The sequence below is a fragment of the Chelonia mydas genome, chromosome 3, assembly GCF_015237465.2.
Source record: "Chelonia mydas isolate rCheMyd1 chromosome 3, rCheMyd1.pri.v2, whole genome shotgun sequence".
NCBI lineage: Eukaryota > Metazoa > Chordata > Testudines > Cheloniidae > Chelonia > Chelonia mydas.
This window is the reverse complement of record NC_057851.1, coordinates 68,115,553-68,126,800: the sequence shown is the minus strand read 5'-3', so window position 1 is coordinate 68,126,800 and position 11,248 is coordinate 68,115,553.

Below are 11,248 nucleotides of genomic sequence, written 5' to 3'. Positions count from 1 at the left end.
CTGTCAGTTTTGGCTAGGAGTCAATGTGAGTCACTGGAGGGAGATCGAAGGAAGAGAACCCGTTTCTTGGGACAGGACAAAGATGCCTGGCTTGACATTTCTGCTAGAAGTAACTGCCTGTCTGTTTTCTACCACCCCTGCTTCAGTAAACAGGACTTAGGAATATTAAATAAAGAAAGAAATTGAACTAAGAAAATACCCGACTGTCACCAATTCCTGCTCCCAAAGGGACACTGGCCTGCAAGGCCCCAAAAATCTGCTGCAACTCACAAACATTATGAACACACATGCTATATTATTTACATTACTGGAGTGGTACATGGCAGGCCTACTACAGTATTTTCCTGAATACAAAGACAGGTACTGTATTCATCTGGGGAATAAGTTTTGGCAACCTGTATGACACTACAGTGAAGTATGAAGTTTGTGCAACTCCATTTTTCAATCAATGTGAATTAAGGACTAGACCTTGAAGTCTGCTTAAAATGTATGAAAATAATGAACACTTTGTCTCTAGACCAGTGGTGGGCAACCTATGGCCCATGGGCTGCATGCGGCCCATCAGGGTAATTCGCTGGCAGGGTGGGAGACTGTTTATACTGACTGTCCACAGGCACGGCCACCCGCAGCTCCCAGTGGCGCAGTTTACCATTCCCACCCAACGGGAGCTGCGGGAAACTGTGGCCAGCATGTCCTTGATGCTGCACTTCAATGTCCGTGTAATGCATCTTCAGCAAAGTATTTTAGAGACTCAGCTTGAATTACTTGGATGAGATTGGAGCTCAATTGCACTCATATCATAAGACAAACACAGTCTTTTTCTTCACATCTTTGTGAAAAGACTTCATGTGATCGGAAACTCAGCTCCACAAAATGAGATAAAAGAGAAAATAAAACATGTCAGAAAATTCAAGAACCAAATGTGCTCCTTAGATTGGTAACATCAAGGACCCAGTAGTGCTGAAGCATAGATTCCAGTCATACTAAAGAAATAGAAAAGGACATCATCTTGCCCTGGTAGATGGCCTTATTCCTGCCTTCAGTAGTCCCATTGTCATATCAAAAATTATAATCTATAAACCTTAGCTTGAACAGGACATGTTGGGGTGTGTTGGTAGTGAAATATGCACACCATGAGGCAACCACAGGTACTATCCAAATATTTAAATGCTTGCCCTTGGCCTGGCCCAAATTTGGTTGGATGCCCCTTGTTTTTGCTAGAAATCTTACATGTTTTCCTGTTTATTTCAATAACATTTTTATACAGAAGCTGAGATTTTTAAAAAAATAACATTACTGTCTTAAATAGTTGCCTCAGCTAGACAAATACTGCAAAATAGTGCTGTGAACGTACTTAAAATTTAAAACAAGTTAGCTTCAACTGGATCCACAACACTTCTCTGTTCATTGTCTGTGATACTCTAGTGCATGTATTCACTTGTCTGAATGGCCATGGAAATGGATATGTTCAGTGACTATTGGAATATTTATGAAGAGCAAATCTGGAATTTAAAAATGTGAATATATGCACTAGACACCATGCCGTACCCTCAGCTGGTGTAAATCATTATTGCTCCATTGCCTTCTAAAGCTGTGTCAATTTATACAGCTGAGGCTCTGGCCCATGTCATAGGACTAACTTCAGATGAGGCTGGTTGGGAGACCAATCAGGGACCAGACCTACTGTGCAACCTATTTGTCCATTCAAAATCACTTGAATTTTAAATGTAATGAACTCACAGGCATGTTACAGCATAAGTATTATCTGCAAAAACTATTCAGTGAATAATTTTTAATGATTGAATTTGAGAAAATCATAAACTATTAACAGACCAAAAAAGCCAAAATTCATTGAGTAAATTATTCATTATGAATTATTCACCCATCCCTAGTCATGGCATATATGTAACCCTACAGTGTTCTAAAAGCTCTTTCAAGGTTCAAGGTTTTCCGTTTAAGTTCTTTTAAAGCTTGCTTTGGCTTATGACGTTAAGAGATCAGAAGCCCATGGTCCAAATATGAATTTAACAAACTTATTTACTTAATTTCAAGTAATAAGCAGTATTCTAACAACACGTTGTGTGCTAATACAAATATTTTTCATTTCACAAACTTGGTGTGCTTTGCAAACACTACAGGTAGGATGAGAAAGACTTGCTGCACTGGGCAAGATGCAGCCCAGCCCAGACGGAGTCACCTTGTCCCCCTCCCCTGGGCAAGAAAGGAGGCAGTCAAGTTTCGAAAAGGATTGGCTCTGGGCGGACCCCCACACCCATCTCCATGAGGGGATTGAAGCCAGAAGAGCAGTGCAGGAACATTGCACCCAAGCTGCACCAGCAGCCAGGCCTCTGACATGGAACTAAGCCCCTACCTCAGCCTCTCCCACATCTTCCCCATGGGGGAACCAGACACAGCACAACTGCTACCAACGCCAGAGAGTGCCAGAAGGAGTCTCTGGGTCTGGCTCCCTCCTCCAGCTCTCATTATAACTGCCCCCACTTCTCCAGGGATCCCTGCTCATATGCAAGGCTGAGACCTGCAGGGAAAAGCCAGATGTATCTGGCCCTGACACAAATGTCATGCAATAGACAGGGGTTGAGCTTCTGGGAAGCCCATCCTTGAGACATAGGCTAGTACCTTCTTTGAGAGGCCCCTGTGGGGAATGGGAGACAGACAGGAGCAGCCTCTTTAAGGACAAGGCAATTGCTCCAAAAATATTTAAAATGTCTAGTAATCTCCAAGCCCAATTTCATTCCTCCCTCTCAAACAGGATTATGGGGACAGCCTCTGCAAGGGAAATAAATAAATAAACAAACAAATCAGCACTCATTTCCCCTGTTCACCTTCATGGAGTGCAGCATATCAGGTAATTCTCAATGCTCAGTTCCCCCGCTCACCTTCACAGAAAGCAGCATGACAGATCAGTGTAGAAAACACCAGGCCACAGACATATGCTGATCAGAGCTGGGCAAAACTTTTTTCACCAGCACGTATTTTTCAGTGAAAATGAAGATTTGATGAAACATTTTGTGAATTCATATCAGTTTTGCCTAATTGTTTCAGCTGAAAAAACAAAAATGCCCTCCCACCCACAAGAAAAAAAAAACATTTGCTTTTGACATTTTTGAAATGTCACTTTTGGGGGGGGGGGGGGTAAAATGACTTTTTGTTTAATAATTTCCTTGAATTTTTTTTTAAAGGTTGAAATCATGGTGCCAGGAAAGTCAATCACAAGCCTGGGGTGAGGATGAATACTATCCGGTACAAGGTCTCATCTCCATGGTAACACAAGTTGGAAAATAAATGGTGTCACAGAAGCAAAAATCCAGTGCTTATTGGAGACACAATACAAACAGATCATATATATCTGCTTGTGCAACATTCACTCCCTTTGTGCACATGGTGACACTCTGGAATCTTGGATTCCATTCCAGTCTCTGGAGGGGAGTGATCTCCAGTGAGCACAGGCTCTTCTCATTTCCCAAATCCTCCCCAAGCTTGACCTTTTCTGCTCCACCCTCTCTAACCTGTCCCTGTCCCAGTTCTGTCTCTTCCCCGCCCTGACTCCCTGCCCCAGTCCTGATCTTCCTTACCCATTCCCTGTCTCCACTCCTCAGGCTTTTTATCCCAATCTGTCTCCTTACCTAGCCAATTCTAGTATCCCCCTCTGGCCTTGCTCTCTAAGTCGCAGTTGTGATGTTGTCTGGAGTGGCTCACAACTGTGAGTGCCAGTTTTAGGTCAGACTGTCAGAAAAAAAGGGCAGAAACCCCAAACTGGTGGTATGTTCTATAATTAGATTTCACCAAGCCAGTAACAAATGTGAACTCCTGGATCACTATACCAGTCTTACCATGGAGTCTCAGACAGTCCCCATAGGCTCTCCAGTCTAGCTTGCCCCTCAGACAAACTGGACTTATTGATAATGGTCACTATAAACCAAAAATCACACTACATCAGGTTTCTCCCAGTCCCAAAGGACCAGTCACTTACTCCCAGATCAACTGGTTCTCTGGATCTCACTCCAAAGACAATGCTGGCAGCTGATGTTCAAATAAATGTAAGCCCCCAAAGTACTGCCTTTCTTGTCACCAGCACATGTCCTGCATATGTTCACTCTAAAGCTTACTAGATTTATGCAGAGGCTACACCTGGGTTAATTCTGGCATTATGTGTCTCCTCATTTCCATGACTCAGAGTTTATGTGTAGAGATTATCAAATGTCAAATGCAAATGTAACATGGATCCACACAGTATAAACAGTGTCTTGTTGATATCGAGCAGACTATTCCCTTTAAATGTTAATGAAACTGTTGTAATTCCTGAAGCACCAAAACAACTCAGGAGCTAGAGTTCATAGCTGTAACCCGTTATTTGTAAATTGCTTAGCACTATGTCAGTTGGAAGATAGAGTAATGCAAGAACTTCCTCATGTTACTTTCCTTTCAGCTAAGTGATGGAGAACAAACTAAAATTGCATATTAGAGAAAATGAAATGACCGTTTGGACATGCCACTGGGAGATAAGCATCTTTTTTTTTAAATCTTTTTATTTTGTCATTAGAGTCTGGGCAGAAGTGCTGAATATCACGGAATACAATGAAAGAGAATAAAACTCACTAGAACTCATACATTTTGCATGAAAGCCTAGAAATTCAGATCTCTTTTACCTTGCTGACTCTATTCAAAAGCAGGCAAGCAGGCTGGGAGAGAAGCTAGTTAAACAGTGTTTTTATTTTTGTGTTGTTTTTTCAACAGACCAGTGGCAGAGATGCAATTAAAAGGAAAATAAAGTACTTGAACAGGCACAGTGCCCTCAAGACAGAAAAATATGTAACTGCTATGCAGGCATAACTAGGCAGTAAAGAACTAGTGATGTCTATACTAAAGAAGACTGGTGACACCTTGATTCTTTGATCTGTGAACTGTGTGACAGGCTTGCAAATGAGTAGTTTATTAGCCTGGAGGTGAATTTTTTTTTAAAGGACCAAGAAAGTATGAGGGTACAACACAATTCTCCACAGTTAATATGAGTAAAACAGGAATTTAGATGTGTGCCAAGGACTGGATTTGGGAGGAGTTAGCCCCATTTTGTGGGAAAGCTGTGCATATGTATATGCAGTACCGTGACTTAGTCAGATGGTTGCGGCGGCTGCATCTGGGAAGATCTGTAATGAAGCTGACCATCGGATTGGCAAATCCTCTTATTTCACCTTCTGATAACATTGAGGGTGGCCTGAGACAGACCACGATCTTTCCCTTTTTTCGCAGAGGATCACTATTGTTACACTCCATTTAAATTCAGGAATAAGCATCTCATGTCGCCATACTCCACTGCATTGGAACTGTATGAGCAAGGCGGTCTTGGGGAGAGAGACTTTCCATGCTGAGAAAAGAAAGACGCAAAGGGGTTTTTTTTTGAAACACAGAAATTCTGCTTGAAGCTATCGAATCAATATTTCGGTAAGCCTTGTATCCACAGCAACATATTTATTTGTATGAACAGCAGAGCCAGGTAATTTTGGTGTTGTTCCGACGCTGATCTGTTGTTGTTCGGATCACGTAGGGAATTCCAAAGAGCAAAAATCTTCATCACTGACAAATAACTCGCCTTTGACAGAGGCTTATACCTTACCTAAGCTTATTTAACTGAGTAGTCTCTTCTTCGGCACTGACACTGGATTTCTTTTCTCTCAGCAACTTTTAAACATGTCTTTGGTATGCAGTGAACTGTTGTGCTTGCTGCCATGTTTTGTTTTATTTATTTATTCATAAAGAGGTCTCTTAGCTGTAAGCAGATGACAAATAGTGCATTCAAGGACAGAAAATTCATTTAAAGGAGGTAGGGAATATTCTCTGTGCTCTCGGAATGCAAAGACTGGCCCTACATGGGAGGAAGTTCCTTGGACTTTCTCCACCACTACCACTATTATGCACCTTGTCTCAGCATCAGACACAATTTAGCCCCAAGAAGCCAGTCGTGCACACCCATGAAAATGATGGTGGGATAAAGTCTGCAATTAGAATTGGACCACCATTATAAGTATTCAGGGGAGATTTTCTTAGAGACCTCAAAGAATATTATTAGGGAAATGAAAAGGAAAGAGTCTGTTGAAATGAACAGATCATTACAATGGGGTACATGGAAATTTCACCTGACATGGAAAGAGGTAGTTATGATAAAAATGCAAAAATGATCTTCTATCTGAGTTACATGCAAGAGAAATTCTGAACTACTTAAATTCAGATTTCTGCAAATAATCCAGTGATTAAAAAGTCTCTTTTCTCTTAGTATGATAATATGGTAAGGAGCTACACAGGGTCACATCAACTTAATTTCTGGACTTTGCTTTGGATGTGCAATATATTCCCAGCAAAGCAGCAGTTTCTAAGATTGATACCACACATCCTGGTCTTCTTCTGAAATCTCTGGAGTTGTGATAAATCCTCATGACTCTGTATTTTGTAAGAAGAGATTTTCAAGAGTGGCATGTTATACCTTTCATATTTTGAAGATAAAAGAATTGCATTGTGGTGTCTTGGCAGTTATCAATTCTACTTGGCATTAATAATCAAACATAATTAAAAGCTACAGGGAAATAATCTTACAGAACAAAGGTATATACATTAAACAATGAAAAAGTGTCTGAATCCATTATGCCTAATGACCAAAAATTTACGTCTGAGTGTAAACCAAAATAAGATATATACGTTTTTATTTGTTTGTTTTTAAGGTATGTGTTATCCTGTAGTCTCCATCTTCACCATGGAGAACTTCAATGAGCACTAAGGATAGAATGACAGCCATCCTAATAGGATCATCTTTGGCTAAAGGTACAAAATATAAATACATTAGGAACATAGATTGGTTTTACCCTGAATGGCAATGGTCCCTCTGGTTCAATATCTGACAGTAGCCTGTGGCCAGTATCAACCACTTCCTAGGTGCAAGAAACCCTGCATTGGAAATTATGGAATAAAGGGTTAATGGAAAGTTCCTTCCTAATGGCAATCATTAGAAGTTGGGTTATGCCCTGAAGCATGTGGGTTTACATTCATTCCACATGCTGGGGATTTTGTGAGGTTGTTTGTTGTCGTATGTTTGGCTGGAATATTTTTTAATCCTATCCAGGGTAAATGTGGATATTTTCATAATTGATATAAATGTCTAATACTGTTAAGCTGTTGGTCTTAATCATATCATGTAGCAAAGAGTTCTTAAACTTGGTTAATTTCTGGCATGCCACACAACACCATATGAGGCCCATATGTGCTTCTGGAGACAGGTGTGTGTTGTTAATTTTGCTTTGAGTTGAAACTCATGTTGAGAAATTAGATTCACTATAATTTGTAAATGTTTTGGACCTAAACCCTCTTCATAGTCTCCCAACCCTACTTCAGTCAATTTTGCAGAAGATCCAGCTTAATGTGTCCATAGCAACTAAAACTTGAGGTGTGTTCATTAAATTACCTTGACAACAGTTTTTTGTTTGATGTGTTGTCACACGGCCAGAACCTCTGCTCCTTACTAAAGAAATTTTCCTTCAGTGGGAATTTTGTCTTAGAATCCAGTGCAAGATTGGGCTCTTTGCTTCAAATCCTCCCATCCAACAAATGCTGTGAACAACAATCTGTGCCTTCACCTACTAGGTATTCAGGCACATGAATCTACCTCTCCAACCAGGTGATACCCATTGAAGTCAGTCATCCCGAATCCTGGTGCAGAGCAGACCACACTGTTTTCCGTTACCAGGGGATTCTCCATCTCAGCAACAATGGAGGTAGGGCAAGGGTGGGTCCCTTAGTAAATAAGTGCCCCTTTTTAATGTAAATGTAACCCTGAGACTTGAAATAGCTGGATCAAAATTCGCTGCAAAGTTTTTCTTAAAAAGTGATTGCAAGTTAGTCTCAATTCTTATGAGGCATCTATAAAAACTCTGAAATAAAATAGAAGCCAATTAAAAAAATAGGTTATCCCACCTGTAAATATGGAAGGAGGTATGTAGTAAATTGATTGCAATGTATGTTTTGTTTAATAGGCTATCACTAATGTCCTATAGAAAGGTAATTAAAAACGAATGCATCTGGCAGTAAAAATATTTGTCCATCAAAGAAAGAAGTTCAGGAATGGTAATTTTACAGAATTCCCAGCTCTCATGGATTTTGCATGTGGGATGGATGGTCACATGATGAATCACTCTATCTTTCTTATCGTTTCTGCTGATTCACTGTTTGTTTGTTGTTTTTTAAGAAGTTGGTAACATTGGACTGAGGAAAACAGAATCAGTGGGAAATCAAAGAATTGCCACATAGGTATGAAGAAAAGGTTTGAAGAATCTTTAAGGTATGTTGTTAGGCCATAGCAACCACCACACATCCCTTGATCTAAAACTAAAGCCAAAGCCATCCGCAAGCTCTGAGCTCTAGCAGTCAAATTCTTCATTAGGACTGTGATCATTCAACAAGCAGAAGAAAGTTTCTTTGGAGCTAATTCAATTTGTTCCCGTCCACATCCGTATTCAGCTGTAGAAACCCATTCTTAGCTCAAACAGTGGCTTTCCTAGCTGAAAGCAAATGTAACATTTTATTAAGCCAGATTTGTATCAGGTAGATCATGGTCATTGTGTATTTCTGTGGCAAATAGCATATACAAAGCAGCAGAGCAGCTGACCACTGATAACAAACAGACTCCTCTATTTCAGAGGTTGCTTCATTAAAACCGTTGGTCTTCAACTAGGGGAAAGCTTGCAGACAGCTGTATAAAAACCACCACAAACTGACTTTTTTCCACTGCTTTTTTACCTCATGCACAATGGGAAAGCCACAGTTTCAACTGAATTTTTCCCTCAGATTTTAAGCAAAACCTATGCACATAATACTAAGTATGACATACTTATTCAAAATCTATACAACTAAATGTGTGACCTGTTTGTTACAGGGATGAGAATGAAAAGACAAATCAACAAGACACTTTTTTTTTCCTCCTGACTCTTCTTCCAAGAATAATTCTCTCTATATGACTTAATCTTCCCTCTATTAGCTGTTGAGCCACACTAGCATTTTGCCATCCTTAACTTGCCCTCTAAATATAGTACCTACCAACACAGAAGACAGTGGTTAGGATGCGTCTCAATAGACCATCTATTTCATACTCAAAAGTATAATACAGGTAATCAGAATTAAGCACACACTTAATTTTTTGAAACTGTATTAGCAGAGAACCAGCCAATCCTCAGCATCTGGGGACTTTTGCGCTTATGTGATATTTGGCCTTTTACTACCACTGGCACTTGACCTTTCCTTGGCAGTTACATATACAGTGCCTGAAAGTCAGTTGGCATCCCATGAACACCATGAACATTATGTATTGTCCTTTCATAACGGTAAGTCACATATGTATACCAATGCTTTAAAATACCAGACTGACAGAGCAAAATCTAGGTTCCATTTAAATCAGTAGCAAAACACTTACTAATGATATCAAGAGGACCAATATTTGGCTTTTAGGATGAAATACTGTGGTGTTCTTATATGGTGGCTGATATAGCCCTGACTGAGCACTGTACCCCACCCCTCCCAGTGGATTGTCATCCGTCTGTTATATTGGGCTCAACTTTTGGATCCCACTTGCTGCTGAGCTACCTGGGGCTTGATAGTGACTGATCAATGCTTCTGGCTCACTCAAGTGCACACTCCAGGTTCAGACCCCTTGTCTGATACCCCTCTTGATGGTGAGATTCCACAGTCCAGCCACCTAGACCATGGAACCAAGGATTCCTCAGCTTCCCAAGCCCTCAGTTGCTTATGAACGCTCTCCCCAGAGTCCACCCCTGTGGGCACCCTGGATTATAGTTTAACTCACTGGGGACCATGTGGTAGTTGAAATAAGGACAACAGGCTGTGCAAAGGAATTTCTTGAACATACACACTTTACTTATAGACAGGACAAGAGAGTTACAGATCTAGACAAAACAACAGACACCTGAAAGCAATCCCCTTTCGTCTGGTCTCACCCCACTTTTGTGGATCTCTGGGTTTAGTCCAAGTTCTTATGGGAGACCAGGTACCTCCTGCCTCCACTCCTTTTCCTGGGGCTTCTGGATCTGACAATGACATAGCATCTTTTGCTTAGAGAACATGCTATTTTAAAGTAGTGTGTGACACCTTGTTCCTGTGATTCCACAGAGATCTTCCATGCTGCAACCCCATACAAGATTGTTGGCAGAGAGTCATTAAAAGTCCGTGACTCTGCCTGGAGCAATGCCATTGTTTTGACAGTGCAAAGCTAGCCAGTGTTGATGACTCCTTCATGGCTCCGATTCAGTTGTTTCTGCTACAAAATGGACGTTCTAATTTACAGTGAAGTTTACAATCCTAAATGCTGTTCATTAACAAAGATGATATCATAGTTGGACACAGACATATTGCCCAAACTGTCACAATGGCCATCGTCAAGGTCCTATGCTTTCTCTGAGGGTCAAACTCAGGACTTTTAGGTTGAGTGTGCCTAATGCACAAGGGCGCCATTTTGGGGGGACAGGACACAAGGAAGTGTGTAGGAGGTGTGCTCCCCAGTGGAGCTCTTAACAACAGCACAGCATTAGTGTGAAATGTCAGTTCTGCAGCGGAGAGGTGCCCCTGGGGCAGGGAGTCAGTATTTTGTTTACAGACAGAGGCAGGGTGATTAAGATAAGAAAGGGCTGGTGATTAAATTAAGGATCTGGAAGTCTAGCCTGTAAAACAGGAATCTTTGCGGGGAAATGTTGTTTTAGAGAGAACACTGGGGACTCAGAAAGAATAGAGCCAAGTCCTCTGAGCCAAGTTTACATTCAGAAAAGGGGGAAGTTTGGGACTCAGTGTAGGTGAAAAGAAGGGGCCAAACCCAGAGGAAGGGATAGAGGTGGTATAGAGAAGTTCCCACTCTACCTGTGGTACCTATGTGGCCCCATCACCATTGTGTCTGAGCATCTCACAAGGTCTAACCTATTTCTCCTCACAGTCCCTCGGTGAGGTACAGCAGTGCTGTTATCCCCATTGTACATATGGGGCACTGAGGTACACACAGACGAAAGGCCAGATTTTCAGGCATCTAGTGGGATTTTCAAGAGTGCCTGGAAGGTTAGATACTTTGTAAACCCCACTCGATGCCTAGCTGCATCTTTGGGTGCCTACAAGGTTTTAAAACTCTGTCCTTAAGGCACTGGCCCAAGGTCATACAAGAAGCTGATGGGGGGAGCAGAACCCAAGTCTT